Below are 18,770 nucleotides of genomic sequence, written 5' to 3'. Positions count from 1 at the left end.
TGATTCCAATTCTATTTATTTTATTTTAATTTTAATCTTGTCATATGAGACCCCTCATCCTCCACAAAAGCAGCTGATCAATGTATACTTTCTTAAATTCATCTGCACATTCAATCTGTGGTGCCCACTCCAGCTAACTGCTGAAATCTCAATCAAACAAAATTAAAAACTCAAAAGAGAAAGTAACAAAACAGCATCAAAAAGTTTAAATATGTTTTTTTCTTTGTTTTAAAATATTACCTTTGAAAACGGTTTCAATAAATTATGCCTTGTTACATTGATATGTATTTTGGTTGATGTAAAATGAATTAATTACATGGTAATTTGTCTGGAAGTAAGAAAAAATAAAATCTAATAAATGTAGGGATATAATAAACATGATTACCTCATGGAATGATATGTAGTGTTGCCGTAGCTGTGTTGGTCCCAGGATACTGGAGATACAAGGTGAGTGAGGTAATATCTTTTATTAGATCAACTTCTGTTGGTGAGAGATACAAGCTTTAGAGCCACACAGAGCTCTTCTTCCGGTCTGGGAAAGGAACTCCCAGTGCCACAGCAAAATGCAAGGTGGAAAGGATTGTTTAGCATAAATTGTTACTACATATTATTGGGGAGCCATGGTTTGGACAAAGTGTGTGTTATTGAATGTAATATTGTTATGGGTGAGGATGACATGGATGAGTTTGGCAACATGTTTGGTATAGATATCTGAAGGTTGTACATTGTCTTGTAAATAGTTGAGGCAGACAGCTCAGCCATCATGGTGAGGGATGTTGGTGTAGGCAAGTGACATCCATGGTGGTGAGGATGGTGTTCTGAGGATGATTTGTTAATATTGTGGAGTTTGTGGAGCAAGTCAGTTGTGATCTGGAGGAAGCTGGCCCTTTGTGTGTTGAGTGGTTTGAGGATGGTTTCTATGAGTCCCAATATTCCTTCAGTACGAGTGCCATGGCTACATAGGAATGGTCTGCCTGGGTTCCCTTGTTTGTATCTCTTGGGAAGCATGTAGAAGGTCTCTGGGGTGGGTTCATGGGGGATTAATTTGTAGAGTTTCTCTTGGAGTTGTTTGTGGAAGGATTTGATAATATCCTTAAGTTCCTGGTGTGACAGACCCAGACTAGTGGGGTACAGGAGTCTGGTAGAGGGCAAATATACTGGTCACTGGATGAGTAGTTTTCTGTTCCCTGAGTGACCAGAGCAGGGCTGCATTAGAGTAATCAGGAACCTGCTAGAACCAGTTAAGGCAGGCAGGCTAATTAGGACACCTGGAGCCAATTAAGAAGAAGCTTCTAGAATCAATTAAGGCAGGCTAATCAGGGCACCTGGGTTTTAAAAAGGAGCTCACTTCAGTTTGTGGTGGGAGTGTGAGGAGCTGGGAGCAAGAGGCGCAAGAAGCTGAGAGTGAGAGGGTGTGCTGCTGGAGGACTGAGGAGCACAAGCGTTATCAGACACCAGGAGGAAGGTCCTGTGGTGAGAATAAGGAAGGTGTTTGGAGGAGGCCATGGGGAAGTAGCCCAGGGAGTTGTAGCTGTCATGCAGCTGTTACAGGTGGCACTATAGACAGCTGCAGTCCACAGGGCCCTGGACTGGAACCCGGAGTAGAGGGCGGGCCCGGGTTCCCCCCAAACCTCCCAATTGACCTGGACTGTGGGTTCTCCCAGAAGGGAAGGTCTCTGGGCTGTTCCCCAACCCACATGGTGAATCTCTGAGGCAAGAAAATCCGCCAATAAGTGCAGGACCCACCAAGATAGAGGAGGAACTTTGTCACACTGGATAAAATGTGGTGTGGGGTCCTCTTTGAGTTCTTTATAGCAGGTGATGTTGGAGACTGATCTGTTGGCCTCATTAATGTAGTTATCATGGTTGAGGACTACAAAGGAGCCCCCTTTGTTTGCTGGTTTTGTCACTATCTGCTGGTTAGATTTCAGGGACTGTGTGGCTGTCCTTTCTGCAGTGGAGAGATTACGGTGGATGTGATGTTTGTTAAGGATTTTGAAGTCAATTTTTTTCCCCTGAAGGCATCAATGTAATGATCAAAACTGGTTTCATCCACTCTATAGCATCCGGTCAGGCATATTACAACAACCTGAAACCCACTAACTCCCTCTTTTTGTCCTTTGACTGCAGAAATGTTAATGGACCAATCTAACTTGAATGGTTGCTTACAATATGTGCTAACTACCTATGCTAAACAATCTGTTCTACCTTGCATTTTGTTATGAGGCTGGGAGTTCCTTTCCCAGATGGGAAAAAGAGCTCTGTGTCACTCAAAAGCTTGTCTCTCTCACCAAAAGAAGTTAGTCCAATAAAAGATATTACCTCACTCACATTGTCTCTCTAATGTCCTACAACTATAGCTACAACTACATTTCTTTTAATGTAGTTGTTTTTGTATAACATACAGATAAAAGAACCATTTATCCACAATATATAGATGCTTGATTCTAATTAACTTAAAGGGTCATATTTAAAAATGATTCTACCTATGTTAGTGTAAATTAAAGATATACAATTTTTCCAACCATTCTATAGTTGAGAAATTACAAGGTAATTGTGTGTGTGTGTTGTAATTACTACATTTTAATTTGTTGTATCCAAGACTGATCAGTTATTTCTCAAGCATGCACACACAGAGTGCAGGTGGAAGTTATAATGAAACCCTTATCCCAGAATTGCAAAAGTGAGCAGCAGCAGAATATTGTTAGCATTCAGTTTACACCAGAGAATTCAGGAACACTGATGTTTTATTCAACAATTTTACACAAGAATCTCCTGAGAGAGAGAGATCCAGTTTAAGAGAAACAGTGGCAGGAATATCTGTCTCCTTAGGGCTCACATCCACTATCAGATTCTATATATAACCTTAAAGCACATCTACCACTGATTTACCTGTAGGTTTCCCAACTAAACCTTGCAGGATGCATGTTCCCTATCTGGCCAAATTACCTTTGGGAGTATAGTGTCTGATCCAAAGCCCATTAAAGTCATTCTACTGACTTCAGTGGGCTTTAAATCAGGTTATGATGATAATGAGGTATTGCAGACTTAGAATGGGCAAGACACGGAAGAACACCAATGTAAGCTCTGTGTCCTGAGGCACTAGAGAGTAGGGAGTTTGCTATTGACACCTACTGGTGAACATGGAGAAGAATATACCAGAGCTGCTGGAGAACTCAAGGTGGACAGAGGCTTCATAGGGGAGTTTGCTCTCTGTTGTCATCTGACTGAATTGGGCCAGCCCTCACTTGCATTGCAATAATGTGACAGTTTGAGGCATTTTGGTCAAAAGTCAGTTATGTTTTATTTTGGGGGGAGTAAGAAAACACTAGTATCCCTGTTGGGTAATGAAAAATCAAGAGAACTGTGCCAGACAAGCCTGGGGGGAGGGATGACCCTGACCAAACCCCAATCTGTCACCCTTGGGTAGTGAAGCCTGGATAAAGTTAGAGAAGGGAAAGGGGCTTCTATCGGTGGCCGTTAGGACTCTGCTAATGGTACTGTACTACATGTCACTGATTTCTCTCTGATGACTTTGCAAATGGGTAGTACTGAGGCAGTTTTTTGAAACAATAAGTTATTTTCAGTTGAGTGATAGTATAAAGGTGGTTTTAGTAGATGCTATAGAGAGCAGCAGCTTAGTTGAGAAATTCCAGTGAGCGGTCCCCTTCCAGCAATCAAGTCTATAACCACTATAGTTGGGTTAGATGACAGAGATGCTGGAACAGACCAGGAAGCACTTCCTTTGGAGCTGGAGACCAACCTGCTTAAATTCTTGACTCTGCCAACCAGGACAACACACAGTGAGTGAGGGGGTGTAGCAAACAGTAGCTACTGCAAGAATTCATTGTCTTATTGGACACTCATACCATGACAGAAGGACAGAATTTGACTATTGGCAAGACAGTTAGGATTGGGGGGTGGGGAGGTCTTAATATATACATGAGTATTGTTGATTGATTATTAATGGCTTTCCCAAGCTTATACTGTCTTTTTTCCCTCCAGTAATGTTTTCTTTGTTTTGTACAATGTGTGCAGTGCTTGCAAGGGGAAAGTCCTGCCAGAAGTTTTCTAGTTTTCCCAGGTTTCTGGGTGGGCACTCAAGCTGATGTGAAAGTTTTCAGAAGGAACTCCTAGACATGACCCTTTCTGCTGCAGACAACAGCTGGCAGAAGTGACACAAGGAAATACTTACTAGAAAAGTTTCAGTGTCTTCACAGAATGGGTAGAGACTTTTCCTTCATTCTCTGCCAGTACAGCAACATCCTAATTGATGGATTTTCAAGACACAAGAGCCAAAATATCCTGACTATTGCCCTGATCCCAAAGTCTAGTTAACAAATTCTCATTACAGAACCCAAAGGAATATGATGGGGCACTAAGCTGCTGTGTCACCATTCTGCTCCCTGATTTCCAGGGACATCTGAGGATGTAAAAAATAACTTTAAAATCTTGAAACAAGAAATTAAACATTTCAAGACTGTCTTGTAATTCAGTTTTTTTGAATGAATGCTAGAATGTTGACATCAGAAAAGGGCAGTGCAAGATACCCCACCACAGGAGAACACCAGAGAGCCAATTATGACTCAGAGTCTCAGACTATGTCTACACTTGGAGTGAGGGGTGTGATTCCCAGCTCACATAGCCATACTCACAGTAGCTGTCATTGAGCTAGCATGCTCAGAATAGTAGTGTAGCCACCACAGGATGAGGAATGGTGGCACTGGTTATCCATCCCAAGTACAAACCTTCTGGACACTGTATGTACTTGGAAAGGCTAGCCTGCACCACCACTTGCTGCTGCCCATGCTACCATGGCTACTCTGCTATTTTTAGGTATGAATATACCTATGCAAGCTGGGAGTCGTACCTCTAGCTCCATGTGGCGACATAGCTGCAGTCCTCCTCTGCTCCCCCTCTTGTTGTGGGGGGAGCAGTACGTTATTTCACCTCTTTTAATGGAGTGCTGTCTGCCTGGACAGCCAGGCTGGCCACCAAGTGAAGTGGGCATCAAGGGAAGTGAAGTGGCCAGCCTTCTTTGCTCACTCCCCATCCATGTGCTTCTAAATATCTTCTGCTCTCCTCCTCCCAGCTGGAGTCACAATGTGAGTAAAGCCAAACAGAAGAGCAAAGAGAGAAGGGATTTACTCCCCTGCACAGCCAAGAAGAAGATGTGACAATCTAGCCCTCGGAGACCAAAATCACAAACACACTCTGACTTAATTGTGATGGAAACCTTCTCAGTCAAACCATTCACCACCTGTAGAAACACTATATTTGGGCTAAAGAAACAAAGAGAGAAAGCAGAGTGATTGGGTGGTTTTGTCTCAGACTGTTCATAAGGTTCCTTCATTGTCCATCCCCAGTATTATCAACTTTTGTGACTTTTTTTTCCCCAGGAGTCTTGCAATATTTAGCACTTTTCTTAAAGTCCCAGGTCCTGGAGCCACATATACATGGAATTCTCAGTGTTCACTTAGAATCACTTTCTAGCTGTAATGGTTGCAGAGAAAAGTTTGAAAACATAAATCCTAAACGCTCAAAACCCAGAACACATATAATTACATGGTTTTTAAGACTATCTCATGAATAAGTATGGGGTCTGACACATGCTTGTTGCATGCTTAGAGTTGACAATTCTACATCCCTCTCCTTCTCACTTTGGGCATCTGTTTAGACACCAACTCTTACAAGTGTGGGTAGGATTGGTAAATCCAGGCAACTCATAAAGTTTTTTGATGTAAAGTCTTTATTAAGCCACAAATCCCTCATTGCTTCTCCTGGCCACATCATAGATGCAGTAGATGTATCTGGCCTGGGTAAAATTTGGTGTAGCCGTAACTGACAAAATCTTTTATGCATGTATAGTCTTTAATTTTAGATTTCTTTGTATGTCTTTAAAAATGGTCTGGATCTGGAAGTAATTATAGTAATTTTGTACTAATGATTGGAGTTCACTTCTTAGATGATGAAAGGTTTTAAGTCTATTAATAATAAGCATATCTTGCACTAAGAGTGATCTTTCTGTTTTCTCTCAAAAATGTGTTTCATTCAAATCATGCAGAAATTAGAATGAAGAAGGTATGAATTAATGACATTTTAAAAAGAGTTAACCCTGTGATTTGAAGACAATATAATGGTGTTGATTAATAGTGGCCCAAATTCTTATTTATTCATGGGTCAGACTATGTCAGTATCTTTGCATCCATCAGTTGTCTCTTCCATGATCATTGCTTCAAATTCTTTATCATTTTTTTGTAGTCACTAGATATTGCATTGTGATGTTGAGCAAACCTTGCACTTTCTACTTAAATTGTTAAAACAATAAAGATGTTCAGGAAGAACATATTTCATGTCTAACTTTTTTTTAAGGAAACACTGTCTCAACTGATTTATACTGGAGCTTTCATTAATAATGATGAGGCTAATTACATATTAGACATTATACTTAATACTGTTAAAGTACCAATACTAAGTGAGTTTCTTCCAGAAGAGGTTACCAGAGTGATGCATCTTTAGAAGTAGTACCATCTTGGGATAGATCTTTAGGCTTTTTATACCTCCCTAGTGTTTTTAACCATGTATTCAATTTAACTGGCATCTTTGTTGTTGTTCATATATCAGACATCTCTCACTGGGATTGGTCCATCTGTGGTATGTTCTATCTGCTTGTTTATGTTTTGTGGGCTAAATGGTACCAGGGGACTAGTAATTGTAAACAGGCTGCAAAAAAAATGGTAGGAAATTGAGCATCAAGAAGCTTCTTCAATATGTGGAGAATAACCGTGTACTTAAGACAAATTTGGGAAGGTTATTTGCCCAAATAAAGGCACATATTGTTGAATGCAACTATTTGAAGCACCTAAATATTCTTAGTTTGGTGTTGAAACTTTCATCCTGTCATTATTTTTTTTATTTGTTCTTAAATAGTCATTTGAAATTAATACTTAATGTAGGCCTTAAGCTGATCATTAAAATACTAGGAAAGGTAGACATAAAAATATAATGAATTCCAATTTTAATTTTAATAAGGAACTAACCCTTTGGAATAATTATGGTTAGGGCTCCGTCTTTGTCATGGAGGTCGCAGAAGTCATGGACGGTGACTTCCTGAGACCTCTGTGACTTCTGCAGCGACCTGTGTGGCTGAACCCAGGGCCTCCTGAGCAGCAGGCGGCCCTGGGGACAGCCACACCGGCCGTTGCGGCTGGAGGAGCTCTGCAGCCAGCCGCTCAGGGCAGCCCCACAGCCAGCCACATCAGCCACTGCTCTGGGGGCCCTGGGCAACTGCCCACATTCACCACCCAAACAGCAGCCAATGCGGCTTGCCCCAGGGACTGCCTGAGCAGCAATCCCAGAGGAGGCCATGGACAAGTCACGGGCTGTAATTTTTTTTCTTTCTTGCCCATGACCTGCCCATGACTTTTGCTAAAAATACCCAAGACTAATTTGTAGCCTTAATTATGGTCCATTCTTTTACAAGCATGATATGAGAGTATATACATAATTCGGACAATATGGAAGTTAATTGCTATTTTCTGGAACAAGTAGGGGTGATCTTTTAGGACCTGGTTGATGTGAAATCACACACATTTCTGTGATTTCAAGGAATGACAATGATGGAGTTTAATCCATCCATCTTGAAGCGTGGGTGAGATGCTCAAACGTGACTACTTGGTTGTGTGTGAAAATTGGTTGTTAGAAATGAAAGGGCTAGATTCACAAAGAAATATAGGTTTGGCAATGCTGAGCATTACCATGCCTAACTGTTAGGTGTATAGAAAATCACGGATTCACAAAACCTGAGTTATGTACCTATGCTCTGAATGCAAGGAACGGGGCGAGATAGGCACCTAAGAATTTGATCCACAAAAGCCAGGATTCCCACCCTAAACTAGCCAACGGGAGATGCCAAGGTGAGAGGTGTGTCCTCAGATCTGCCTCTCTCGGGGAGTTCAGAGCCTAAATCTGGGCTGAAGGGAAATACCACCCTCTGCTTGGGATTCTCACCTGCAAACTCTTCTGGGGCCAGGCACCTACCATGTTTCACGTGAGGTGTGGGAGACCCCTGGGTCAAGGCCTTTCTCTACCTGAGTGGAAAAGGGTTCTGCCACCTCTCAGGTGACTGCCTGAATCACTGGGTTATGGGATATTCTGTTGTGGGGACTCCCTTAGTCTCTCCTGTTGAAGCTGTTCCACTGTGGACAAATAATTTGATATATATATACAGAGTTATATATATATATATATATATATATATAACTCTGTAGCCTGGTGATTAGAGCACTGAGATGGGGGATCCAGTCCCCCTGCTCCAATAACTTTTTAAATTATTTATTCTCTGTGGGATAGGTTCAAAAGGAGAGGTTGAGGGTGCCCCTACGCCAGAGTATCCTATAGCTCAGCTCTAGAGCACTCACCTGAGAGGTAACAGATCCCTGTTTAAATACTTTCTCCCTATCAGGCCCAGGAGGGGACCTGAACTGGGGGTCTCTCACATCCCAGTGAATACCCTAACGAGTAGGTTACAAGTTATGAGGGAGAAGGTCCAGTGCTTAATTTGTAATGAAAGAGGTGCTGGGGCTCAAAAGGGAATCCTCCACACAGCATGACCTCACATGCACCATATGCAGTGTCCATGCACAGAGGCAGAAACATAGGCAGCTGGAGAAATCTTACTGCACAATGTAGGTACCAAGTGAAGTGCCTGCAGGGTTTGGCAGGAGCTGAATGGGGTCTGATTCTAGGGTTTAAGTGACGCAGGTAACACCTAAGTCCTTTTGTGAATCTAGCCCTAATTGCCTATTGATATGAACAAATCTGGAATTTATGGCAACAGCTCAAGCAGTCTATTCTGAAAGTCTGAAATGTCTCTCTTATTAACTGAACATTGGACACAATCTTAGCTTACACCAGACATTGATAATGCTTGACTTTTTAAACCACTTTCTACGAATGTTCAATATGAAATCTACATTTTGGAACACAGAAAAGGCAATAAGGAATGTTTTGGGATTAACTGTTGATTTAAAGAAATTATATCTTGGAAAAAATGTACTTGGAACTATAAAGATAACTTGTACTATAACTTGATGTGCTGTGATTTACTAAGAAACAAGACAAGACAGAGAAAGTAAGTTATTGCACTAACTATGATTTTTTAAACCATAATACAAAATATGTATGAATCCAAAACTTGGGAATGTTTACAAAGATTTAAATACCAAGCCATTGAATCAGGATTTAAAATGTATGTTTTTGTATGCAGAATCACTTCACTTTTGGCCAAATTTTGAACTCAGTCTCACTAGTGAAATATAAATATGACTGAAATCTGATTTAGGCCCTTTAAAAATCATAAAATGCCATACTTAATTTAATAAAAAAAAATCTTTGTACCTCACCTTTTGTAATTTGAAAATAATTTCATAGCTATGGGCTACTGATTATGACATACATTCTTTGGGCAAAGTACTGTATTAAATAAAAAACTAACAGTAATTTTCATCATGATGAAAGAGAATTGAAGATCAGAGAATATTTAAGTTTCTAGGCTTTGATTTTAAATAACTTAATGACAGAGATACATCAAACCCTGCAAGAACAAATGTGATTGATCAGAAGTCTGTTAATTTAGATGCCCCTATAATTATTCTGTTCAATTTGGTTAACTTTATTTTATTTTATTTTTTATTTTGTAAAAAAATAAACTACAAAAAAAACCCTGTTTTTTAATCTGCTGGGTACTGAAATTAATGATAGACTTCACCTCTTCTCTCAGTAATAAATTGTAAAGGTTTAGTCATCATCAATTAACCTTTTCAATTCAAACTATAAAGCATTTTGGAATGATGAAGCAGTCTGATTACTGGAACTACTGAGAATCCCTTACCCCCAAATTTTGTGTATAGGTTTTCTCATACTATGGAATTTTCTGTTCTCCTTTTTATTACATTACATTAATTGAAACCTACACCCAACTTTTACTTTTACATTTTCCCTTTTGATCTATGAATTTAAAGAACAGCTTAAGGAAAATAAAATCTAATTTAACCAATTTAATTATTAAGCCTGAACAGCTACCCTTGTCAGTTAACCTTCAACAATTTGTTTTACTTTCTAATGATCTGCAGAAGAGCCTGATGGTCAGATTTGTATCTATTTGTGAGGGAATGCAATTCCACCTATTACTATGGAAGTATATTCTGCTTACACCAGGTCTGAATATGATCCTTCATCTTGACCATGTTTTTTTACTTTTATTTCATTGGGTTATAGAGGGCCTTTGATAGCAGAGATTTGGCCCAGATGGGAATAGCACTGCAACAAGATGTGTGCAATTTGTACTCCATCAGTTGATCTGTTTCTGTTCAACTCTGTCCCCAAGCCGAGTGGTGGACAAGAAGGGGACAAAGTTAGAGGATGTCTGACCCCATGACCAGTTAGCAAGCTTCTTAGTAGCCCCAACCACTCGTTAAAAATATCCTCTTCCGCCAAAATAGGTCTGTCCTAAAGGCAAGTGGTGAACTCTGCCACCTCAGAGAGTTGAACTTAGAATTACCTTTTTTAGTGGCACATGAGGCAACTGATATTTTTCCATTACTATCTATCCAGAACAAGATGTTTGACTCCATCATAAGTTGTCTCTATGATGGCAGTATATTTTTTCGATTGTCCTGTGATAGGTCATTCTTTGTCCTCCGTGTCTTATCATACCCCCCGGTGAAATCCAATCTAAGATGTACTCTGTGCTTCTGTCACAGAGTAGCCCGATGACATGGCCAAGCCACCGTAATTGTCTCTAATTATTGAGTCAGCAGTCTGCTGACCTGTGCAGCACAGCACTTGCACATTGGTTACATGATCTCTCCAGTGAATTCGCAAGATTCTCCTTAAACAATGCTGGTGGAATGAGTTCCTGTTGAGTTCTTCCACTATCTGCCGCATTTGAGGCATTACTACTGCAAGGACAACAGTGTTGTACACTCTCATTTTAATATGTAGATGTGTCTTCTTACTCTGCTAGATGTTTGACAAATAGAAAATGATCCACCGTTTTACCGATTCTTTCCTTAAGTTCTTTAGTGGGCTGGCCATTAGCAGGGAGTGGAAACTTACACCTCACTTAACCATCGGGAATGAATTTACATGATCATCTGCAACTCAGTGTTGTGGTGTTTTTATATTCATGCTGTTTATGCTACAGACTATGTATAACATGTTTTTATTTTTTGTACATGCTTGTATGGATGCTATAATCCACTGGGGCTCAGAGCATCTTTAGATGCTCTGTAGATTTTTACTGTGGCTTGTTTCCTGTTCCCAATTGCCTTAGTATTAACAAACCCAAACATTTAAAAAATCAGTCAGGTCTACAATAAAATCATGAGAGTTAAAACAAAAAGATTATTTGTATTTGTTTTCTGATTTAAGCTCTTAGGGTGTGCTTGTTTCACATTTTATGACTTTCTCTTTAGCCATGAGGGCTGGAAATTTTTAATGAAAGCTGAGGTTCTCGTGTAATAAATTGACTCCAGGAGCTGGGGAGAAAAACACCAAATATTTTGAGAATTCTCAACACTTCCCTCTGGAGGCTGAGTGTTCCAAGAAGGGTGATCCAGATCATGGTTGAAAGAATGGCTGCCCCACCAGAATGTTAGTCCTGTGGGAATTCTGCACCACCGTGCAAGAGCAGAATTAATGTCCCCCTGAAGACATTTTTATTCTTACTCAGCAAAAAAAAAGATTCATGTGTGGGGAGGAGGTGACCAGCCCTCCGTGGAGAAAGAAGTGGTTCGGGACTATTTAGAAAAACTGGATGAGCACAAATCCCTGGGGCCGGATGCGCTGCATCCGAGGGTGCTAAAGGAGTTGACGGATGTGATTGCGGAGACATTGGCCATCATCTTTGAAAACTCATGGCGATCGGGGGAGGTCCCGGATGACTGGAAAAAGGCTAATGTAGTGTCCATCTTTAAAAAAGGGAAGAAGGAGGATCCGGGGAACTACAGGCCAGTCAGCCTCACCTCAGTCCCTGGAAAAATCATGGAGCAGGTCCTCAAGGAATCAATTATGAAACACTTAGAGGAGAGGAAAGTGATCAGGAACAGTCAGCATGTATTCACCAAGGGGAAGTCGTGCCTGACTAACCTAATTGCCTTCTATGATGAGATAACTGGCTCTGTGGATGCGGGGAAAGCAGTGGATGTGTTATTCCTTGACTTTAGCAAAGCTTTTGATACGGTCTCCCACAGTATTCTTGCCGCCAAGTTAAAGAAGTATGGGCTGGATGAATGGACTGTAAGGTGGAAAGAAAGCAGGCTAGATCGTCGGGCTCAACGGGTAGTGATCAGTGGCTCCATGTCTAGTTGGCAGCCGGTTTCAAGTGGAGTGCCCCAAGGGTCGGTCCCGGGGCCGGTTTTGTTTAATATCTTTATTAATGATCTGGAGGATGGTGTGGACTGCACTCTCAGCAACTTTGCAGATGACACTAAACTGGGAGGCGTGGTAGATACGCTGGAGGGTAGGGATCAGATACAGAGGGACCTAGACAAATTAGAGGATTGGGCCAAAAAAAACCTGATGAGGTTCAACAAGGACAAGTGCAGAGTCCTACACTTAGGACGGAAGAATCCTATGCACTGCTACAGACTAGGGACCGAATGGCTAGTTCTGCAGAAAAGGACCTAGGGGTCACAGTGGACGAGAAGCTGGATATGAGTCAACAGTGTGCTCTTGTTGCCAAGAAGGCTAATGGTATTTTGGGCTGTATAAGTAGGGGCATTGCCAGCAGATCGAGGAACGTGATCGTTCCCCTTTATTCGACATTGGTGAGGCCTCATCTGGAGTACTGTGTCCAGTTTTGGGCCCCACACTACAAGAAGGATGTGGAAATATTGGAAAGAGTCCAGCAGAGGGCAACAAAAATGATTAGGGGTCTGGAGCACATGACTTATGAGGAGACGCTGAGGGAACTGGGATTGTTTAGTCTCCAGAAGAGAAGAATGAGGGGGGATTTGATAGATGCTTTCAACTACCTGAGGGAGGGTTCCAAAGAGGATGGAGCTCGGCTGTTCTCAGTGGTGGCAGATGACAGAACAAGGAGCAATGGTCTCAAGTTGCAGTGTGGGAGGTCTAGGTTGGATATTAGGAAACACTATTTCACTAGGAGGGTGGTGAAGCACTGGAATGCTTTACCTAGGGAGGTGGTGGAATCTCCTTCCTTGGAGGTTTTTAAGGCCCAGCTTGACAAAGCCCTGGCTGGGATGATTTAGTTGGGAATTGGTCCTGCTTTGAGCAGGGAGTTGGACTAGATGACCTCCTGAGGTCCCTTCCAACCCTGATATTCTATGATTCTATGTGCCCTTCCAGGGAATTGGCTATGGGGAGGACGTGTTTAGTTTGGTGTTGGCAATATTTGGGGAGATGTAAATCACCGCCTCAGGGGTGGTGGGGGGGGGGAACTGGGCATGCTTGCGAGATTCTCTCCCTCTCTTTTGCTATTGTGGTGCACTGGAGCTGGGGAGGGGCAGGACTGGGGATGCCCTGGCCAGTGACTTCTACTGTGCACTGGGATCCAGCTGCTACTCACAGCTGGGCTTGGGGTGAGGGGAATGGGACTTCCTTTTCCCCTGCATGGGTCACTTCTGGGGCTGGGTCAGACCCATCTCCAGGAACCTCCCCCACTGCAGAAAGCTCCGCACTCCCCCCTACTCCCTGTCCCCATCGCTCCCCAGCCATGGGAGGAGGGGTCATTGTACATGGAGCTACCCCCGTCCTCCCAACCCCATGCATCCGGACCCCCCTCCAACACCTCAACCCCTCCACCAAGTCCCCTTCTGCATCTGGACCCCCTGCAGCCAGACTCACCCCTGTGCATCTGGGTCGCCACCCCTGCAACCAGACCACCTCCCACTGAGCCCCCACACTTGAATGCCCACCCAGCTGAGCCCCACCCCCCACGTTCACCTGGACCACCCTGCCAAGCTCCCCACATCTAAACCCTTGACCCACTGTTCCCCAACCTACTGCACCCAGACCCCAACCCCACCAAGCCCTACTCCCCCAGTACCCAGAGTCCCCTGCACCAAGACCAACCACTGAGTTGCCTGCACCCAGATTGCTCCACACAGAACCCATTCACCCCACATCTGGATCCCCCCATATTAAGCCTCTCCACATTTGGATCCTGCTGGGCTGAGCCGGCTTGCCCCACACGTGGATCAGGGGGCAGGGCTGGGTAATCATGTGAGACTCTGTGGAGCTGTATAGATGTCCTAATATGCCTAGTAAGGAATCAGTTAAAAAACATTTCCTGAACCCTTTTTTGTTATCTGTATTGTTACAGACATACTTATTGACATGTATTTTAAAATAAAGTACCAAAATAGTTGAAAATGGTGTGATAATATTATTTTTACAAATAAAATATGCAGATTTTTGCAGAATGTTAAAATACTGTGCACAGCATTTTTAATTTTTTGGTGCAGAACTTTTAATATTTTGGCATAGAATTTCCCCAGGAGTAGAATGTGTAGAAGCACAGAGAGTCCTATATTTCATTAGCAGTAAGACATACTACAAGCAGAAATAAAATGTAAGAAACCAAGCTCTATTAAACATGCTGAGGGACCATTATTACATGCTGAGGCTCTAAAATTTGTCTATCAACAGCCAGACAAGGGTCACATTCATGAGTCTCTGGGTCATCGCCAATATAGATCTCTCCTTAAGTCAGATCCTCTTTCTGCAGTTCAATTTGTTGTGCTACAGCACCACTCTCATTTAGGAATGTGCTTTTGACTTCTCCTACAGAGACATTGTTAAATCAGCAGATGCAATGTAAGCTATTCAGGCATCAGCCACTCATTGTCTGTTCTGTACACCAGACCTCAGGGGACACCAGTCCAAAGTGTCTTAAAAAGTCTCAAACACACAGGAAAGTGAGAGACACAAAGGCCAGGAGAGAAAGCATAAAAGCAAGCAGTCACTAACAGGCTAGAGTGAGAAGGGGGAAAGAGTTGGAGGGCAGTCAGGAGAATAGCAGCTAATTGGTCAGGAGGGCTAGGTATATCTTAGCTTTCATAGGATAGTGTAGGGACTGCATTTTTATTCAGATGACACTTGTTTTATTTATGTATGTTGTCAGTATTAATGAAATCCTGTCCTGTTTCAGAAAATGTACTTCTTACAGTGCATACACACATTTGAGATGCTAAAGACACATACCAGAAGTCCCCAATACTTTGAGATTCTGGTTGCAGTAATTGTACAGATTGAAGATGCTTCTTCAAAATGAATATTGCATAAGTTTTCAATATTTTAAGCAAAATTGCAGGGACACAGTAGTTAGCATTCAAGTACCTACATTTCAGAATTATGAGCAAGTAAAGCAATCTTTTGTTTCCTAGATTTAAAATATAGGTTGCTTTACTCCTCATGCAATATTAAATTTCATATTGTACTAGGAAGCTCATTGAAGCTGATCATCTTTCTCCTTGATTCATATAAATAGTGTTTGTCTACATTAGATATTCAAGCTTTTTCAGGAAGCATGTAAACATTATCAAGAAACCATGTCAAGAAAAAAGATTTGGAGACATAATAGGAAGTGCCAGTGACTTCCATATAAATTTGAACTGCAAGACAGGTTATATAGACGACAAACAGCAATAAAGAACTAATTTTGTCACAGTATTGGGAAGGACGTAAAAGAGTTCATATATTCATTTGGGTAAAGCAAAAATGCCTGAAGAGACATTAATGTTGAAATTGGAGCTAAACAAATCAACATGATATTGAATACAGAACAAAATGTGGTTGTTTCTGAACTTAATCTGTATGATAAATGTTGGAGAAGGAAAAAAAGGTTAAAAATGTAAATCAAAGCCATTAATACAATTTTCCATTTCTTTACTCAAAGCAGGTTTGCAGAATAAGATCAACTCATATATGACATGTTATAAAGCTTTCTTCTGAATGTGTATTCTATAGAATTAGCATTGATTTTAAAATATCATTCTCCCCTTTTATTAGTTATCCTATTCCATTTAAATGCAGTGTCCTGTACATAGTGGTCAATGAGGACATTCACAATTTTTATGATTTAGTCATTCAGATGCCCTAGAGATGAACACAGTATGACTACCTCTCTAAACAGATACACCACTTCATAGTGACTTTTAAATCCTCTTTCCCTGAAGGTGATGGGTAAACTCAGATTGTGGGGATCTCACTGGCAGAAGTTGGACTAAAACTACATTCCGCAATAGCTGATATTTAAACCTGCTGTTCCTGCAGTACTTCCTAGATGCTTTGTCACTAATTTTGAACCAAAACCTTTGCATGTAAAGAAAAAAAAAGACATTTTTCTTTTTGCTAAAGACTTCCCTAGATGAACAAAGGTAGCCCCACCTCAGGTTAGAGCAACCTTATGGATGTCCTAACTTGAACCAGCTGACAAAAATCCACAATGACCATAAAGCAGCTGGGGTTAGCCAGAACACTATATGCTCTGACTACTCCTGCCCCTACTCCCAGCATAGCCTCTGTGCCAAAGGCTGTTGGTCAGGGAAGAATAGGAGATAGCAATGCTCTAGACCAGGGGCCGGCAACGTTCGGCACGCGGCTCGCCAGGGTAAGCACTCTAGCGGGCCGGGCCAGTTTATTTACCTGCTGACAAGGCAGGTTTGGCCGATCACGGACCCCACTGGCCGCGGTTTGCCGTCCCGGGCCAATGGGGGCGGCGGGAAGCCACGGCCAGCACATCCCTCGGCCCGCGCCACTTCCCGCCGCCCCCATTGGACCGGGACGGCGAACCGCGGCGAGTGGGGGCCACGATCGGCCGAACCTGCCGCGTCAGCAGGTAAATAAACTGGCCCGGCCCGCTAGGGTGCTTACCCTGGCGAGCCGCATGCCGAACGTTGCCGACCCCTGATCTAGACTTACTGAGGATGTACTAAAAGAAAAAAAACCTACGCAAGTGGTTGCCCTTCTACTCCCTTTTCACTGCTTAGGGCTTGTTTACACTTAAAATTCTGCACCTGCACCACTGTAGCTCTACATGAAGACCCAATCTACCCTGACAGGAGGGATTCTCCTGTCAGCATAGGTATTCCACCTCCATGAGAGGCAGTAGCTTGGTTGACAGAAGATTTCTCCCATCGACCTAGAACTGTCTACAGCGGGGCTTAGGTTGGTTTAACTGCGTTCCACAGGCATGTGGATTTTTCATACCCCTGAGCGATGTACTTATACTGACTTAATTTCCTGGTATAGACTAGCCCTTAGGTAGTGTAAAGAGACCAGGATGGAGAATCTGATCAAAATTGTGGCCCAGTGACCTTTTTTAAATATTCAACTCTCAGGCATGCAGAGGGAGCAGGCAGAATTTTCAAATATTAAACATCAAACTGATTTTGTCAATTAAAGATCCGGTTACTCTAATTGTAGAGCTCAGGTAAGTCTGAGTATACCAGCTCAGTGAGAAAATAAATGTCTCTTTTCAATACTCATTTTAGTTGTTCCACTTGCCTTACCAATGCACCCCACTCAGGTTCAATCTAGGTTATGTATATTCTCATGCCAACATTGAAAATCTCTTTATATGCAAGCACTTTAAATTATAAAGCACCAAGGAAGTAACAAGATACATGTACTAGCTTCCTTGACTGACATACTAGTTTGCAGTACTACCTGTCAAAAGAGATGAATTAAGGGAGGAAAAAGTAGTAGATCTGACTTCCTCTGGATGACTAGCAGGGGAAAGTTGACATGGTACATCACTAACATAACATTGTGCCCTCAATAGTATAAACTCATTTCTTGATTTTGATTTTGTTTTTGTTTAGGTCTCTCTTTTTCTTTTCCCTTTGAGCATAGCAATGCTGCTTTCCCCTTAGAAAATTATTTTGCTAGTACCTTGACATTTTATATAAAAAAATGAAATCAAGTTTAGTAGTGCTTCATAAGGTTTATATCAAGCTTAAAATATGTCTGAAGCTTTTCCAAGATTTATGACACTTCTTTACCCCAAATGCTAGACTTCCTTCATATTCCAATTATTCTTCATATACCACAAATGGCTACACCTCTTAAGCTCAAACAAGTTCACCATATCTACATATGGCTGGCTATGTAAGAGATGAGAAATCAACTGTTGGGCTGTCCATTGAGGAGTTGACTCAATTCTCATTGTTTGTACACTGACCACTGGGACAAAATCTGTGGTCCTTAATCAATCAAAATTGCCTCAAAATAAAAGAGTGTTTTGCTCATTTAAGGACTGAAGAATTTTGACCACTCAATTTATTTTGTGTCCATGAAAAGGAGAATGACACTCCTAGAGAAGTCATTAAAAGTGCTCCTTTCTGCCCATTGGCATACATGTACACTATGTTCCAAAAGAGTTGGAACATAGTTTTGGGGGCTAACCGCAGCCTAAGTGAGAACCTCTTGTTGTACTATGATATGACCTTCCTCTGAAAAGTGCATTAGGAAACAGATATGTCTAACATGCTGTCATGAACAGAAAGTTAAGGGTTAATTCCTCTTTTACCTGTAAAGGGTTAAGAAGTTCACATAGCCTAGCTGACACCTGACCAGAGGAACCAATGGGGGGACAAGATGTTTTCAAAGAGGGAGGAGGGAAAAAAGTCTTTGGTCTGGTCAGAAAAGTTTTTGTGCCGGAGTGAAGGAGACAGGAATCTGCCATCTAACATTTCTTAAAAGTAGTAAGTGTTTAGAGAAGGAATGTATTAGATTATGTTTAT

The sequence above is a fragment of the Terrapene carolina genome, unplaced genomic scaffold (assembly GCF_002925995.2).
Source record: "Terrapene carolina triunguis isolate 2854851 unplaced genomic scaffold, T_m_triunguis-2.0 Scaffold23, whole genome shotgun sequence".
NCBI lineage: Eukaryota > Metazoa > Chordata > Testudines > Emydidae > Terrapene > Terrapene triunguis.
The sequence above is the reverse complement of the archived record's forward strand: the minus strand, read 5'-3'. Positions refer to the sequence as shown.